Consider the following 3,958-nt stretch of genomic DNA (forward strand, 5'->3'; position numbering starts at 1 on the left):
TCAGTAGAGGGCTTACTAATTTATTTGCTGCTGGCAGGGCGGGCTTCTTCCATCTATCTCGAGGGTGCCCAGGTATTACTCATAGCCTTTTTGCTGACGATACTTTAATTTTTTCCAAAGGGAACAGGTCATCCATCCGTCAGATTATGAATTGCATTGCGACTTATGAAGCATGTTTGGGCCAGCTCATGAACCGTTCCAAGAGCTGTTTCGTTTTTGACCGCAAGGCTTTGCCTAGACTGTGCAAGAGGTTGATGGAGTTGACTGGATTTGAGCGAAAATTGTTGCCTATTACCTATTTGGGGGCTCCCTTATTTACAGGAAGACTAAGAGTGGCATACTTTGAAGATTTTCTGGCCAAAGTTCGAAAGAAAATTGCAAGGTGGAAAGGAAAGCTGCTCTCGGCAGGGGGGTGCGTGACTCTACTAAAGTATGTTCTCTCCTCGCTCCCTATCCACATCCTTGCATGTTTGGACATCCCTCGAACTGTAATGCAGCATTTTAACACTTTGTGTGCGAATTTTTTGTGGGGTGAACCGGATTTTGGGAACAAGAGGCATTGGGTCAGCTGGCATAAAGTGTGCAGACCTTTGCAGGAGGGGCTTCTGGGGATTAGGCCTCTAATGGAGATGAGTGTAGCCATGAGACTTAAAGGCCTTTGGAGAGTGCTTACTGATTCTTCTCTGTGGAGTAGATTCTTTAAGGCAAAATTCATGAAGGGGGAGCACATAGCTTTGGTTCAGTATCCAGCAATAGGCACTAAAACTTGGAAGGCGGCGTTGGCTTTAAAGGATCTCTTGTTGGAAAATTCGATCTGGTTAGTTGGACAAAGAAATGTGCTATTCTGGTTAGATAACTGGAGTGGTGAGGGCCCATTAATCAATTTTGTGGATGGGGCGATTCATGTAGACACTGAGCTGCGGGTAAAGGATGTTGTGTAGGGGATAGGGCATTGGGATGAGGAAATCATTGAAAGAATTGACAATGAGGGGGTGTTGGAGAGGGTGATCACTACCAATGTCCGCCTTTCGTTAAGGGATGATCGGTTGGTGTGGTCCCTAGCAGCAGATGGGAGGTTTACTCTTAAATCGGCTTGGGAATCAGTAAGGATGAGGAGCGCAAATGTGCAGTTTACGCGCTGGATCTAGAATGGGACGCTCCGTACCAAGATTGGGTTTTTCACTTGGCAAGTGTTGGTTGGCAGTATTGCCACCGATGACTCAGTAATGCGGACTGGGATACCATTGGCGTCGAAGTGCGTATGTTGTCAGCACCCCAGGTAGGAAACGGTGGCACATGTGCTGGTGTGTGGGACAGTGGCAATGAAGGTGTGGCTGTATTTTGCTAAGCTTCTTCTTGATGTGCAGGTAATTCACACTCAGGATGCAAGGGCGAGAGTATGTTTTTGGCATTCCTGCGGCACTTTCAGCAACGTGTTTGGCTATGTCATTGGGGTGATTCCTTCCTTTATTATTTGGGAGTTATGGAGGGAACAGAATAATAGAAGGCATGGAAATGGGGGGTGATCTGCGAACATGATTATTGCAGGAATATGTAGATGGATGCAGGAGATTCCCCTTCCCAAGTTCTCTTCATCGGACATGAGTTTTAGGGAGGAACTGGCTATCCAAAGTCTGAGGATTCGCCCCCCCCCACGCCAAAGCCCAGGGTGCCTCGTCCAGTGTATTGGTGCCCTCCCTTTAGAGGCGTGAAACTGAATGTGGATGGCGCCAGTAAAGGCAACCCGGGTCCGGGTGGAGGGGGAGGGATTGTTCGTAACCATGAGGGAAATCTGATTATGGCCTTCTCAAATTTTTATGGCGTTTGCTCCAACACTGAAGCGGAATTGAGGGCAATGTTGGAGGGGCTGCGCCATTGTGAAAGACTGGGTCTTGTGGGCTGCCAGGTGAATTCGGATTCGAAGACTATTGTGCAGTTCATCACTACGAAAAGGTGTGAGATATGGAAGTGCTGGTACTGGTTCGAGGAGGTTATACAGCCGGTAGAGGCCCTACAAGCAAATGTGGTTTTCTCCTTTAGGGAAAGTAACCGTGCAGCGGATTGCTTGGCTAATTTGGCTTGTGATTCAAAAGCCCATAGAGTGTTTTTATCGCAGGGGGAGCTACCCCCTAATCTGTTCAGCATTATTAGAGAAGATAAAGCAGGTCTGCCAGTGTTTCGGGTTTAGGGAGATTCATTTCTCCCGCTTCAGATGTATGGGGTTGGGTACGGTCAATCCGGAGTAGTTTTGTGAGAGGATCTGTACTCTTGGGTTTGGGGTAAGGCGGGCTATATCCCCCCCCATGTATTGTGTTTGGTTTTTCTAATAAAATCTCAGGGGCCAGCCCGGGTCCCAGTTAATATTCGGGTTTAAAAAAAAAAAAAAAAAGAAGTATACCCGGAGGAATTAAAACATGTTACTTTTATGAATGCAACTTATTATGTACACTAATGAAAAATATTTTAATTATCTACATTGTGTTAAAAAGGAAAAAAAAAAAAAAAAAAAAAAAGAAGAAAATATATCTGCATGCAAAAATGCGAAAAACACAGAGTACTGGTTTTCTCCCTGTTCAGGTGGAGACGGACTGTCGACTCACCTTCGTCTTATCAGACAGAGTAAAGGTATGAATAAGGATTTTGATACTTAGACTTCAGGTAGAATAACGAATGTAATAAATGTTTTGTTACTCAGACTTTGGGTAGAGTCATGACTGGAATTGAGACTTTCGCTACTCAAACTTCAGGCACAGTAATGGTTGCAAATGAGATTTTTGTTACTCAGTCTTCGGGCAAAGTAACGGTTGGAAATGAGACTTTCCCTACTCAATCTTCGGACAGAGTAACGACTAGAAATGGACTCAAATGTGGCCAAAAATGGTTTAAGAAAAAGGGATTTTGGTGATTTGGGTTACGGACAGGGTAACGGGAGTACGAGTTTCAAATGGAGAGGGATAAGGCTTGGAAAAAGGCTCGAAAGGGAATTTTCTTGCATGAAAACATGGAAAAGAGTAGGGGAGACACGAATCCCGAGATTGGAGCTCCTCCTCCAAAAATGGGGGGAGACTCCTATTTTAGGAGTTCTCGACACTGCAGACATCTGATCGCGGTTCTACGATCTACTGATCACAAGGTAGTGATCTTGGCCTGGTTGTGATGTCGTGGTCGCACTTTTGCATTCTTGGGGGGGGGACTTTTCTTTGGTTTTGTGAAGGTTTTGGCTTTCTTTAGGGTCCGTCCAACTGCAAGTGAGGTACCAATGATTGCCCATGTTCTGTTGTCGTCATCGTCGGGAGGGGTGGCAATTTCCAGTGTTTACACATGGCGACTTGGATGAAGAGGTATACATGAAGATCCCACTTGGTTTTTCCAAACAGGTGAGCATCGTGTTCATCGCCTTCACAAGTCTCTTTATGACCTCAAACAAGCATCTTGTAACTGGTTTTCGAAGTTCTCAATTGCCCTTCTTGATGTTGGTTTTCACAGTCCAAGGACTACTCCTTCTTGACCTTATGTGGCAGTTTATATTTTACAGTTGTTTTGCTTTATGTTTACGACATCATCATCACTAGTTATGATCCTAATTCTATCAGCATCTTGAAGCTCATCGTCCATTCCCATTTTAGATTAAAGATCTAGGACCATTGAAGTATTTCCTAAGCATTGAGGTAGCTCGCTCCAAAAATGGCATCCATCTCTCTCAACGAAAGTTTGCTTTGGACATTCTCGTTGATGTTGGTTTTCTTGGTGGTCGTCATTGTGAATTTCCCGTGGAACCCAATATCAAGCTCACACCTGACGATGGTGTAGTTCTTACTGTACTTTTCTTGGCACAAGCTCTATATCTTGTAAGTCCAAAAAACAACGTACAGTCTCACAGTCCTCTGCCGAAGCTAAATATCGTGCTATGGCATTTGCTTTGTGAAATCACTTAGCTTCAACAATTACTATCTGATTT

The sequence above is a fragment of the Telopea speciosissima genome, chromosome 2 (genome assembly GCF_018873765.1).
Source record: "Telopea speciosissima isolate NSW1024214 ecotype Mountain lineage chromosome 2, Tspe_v1, whole genome shotgun sequence".
Taxonomy (NCBI): Eukaryota; Viridiplantae; Streptophyta; class Magnoliopsida; order Proteales; family Proteaceae; genus Telopea; species Telopea speciosissima.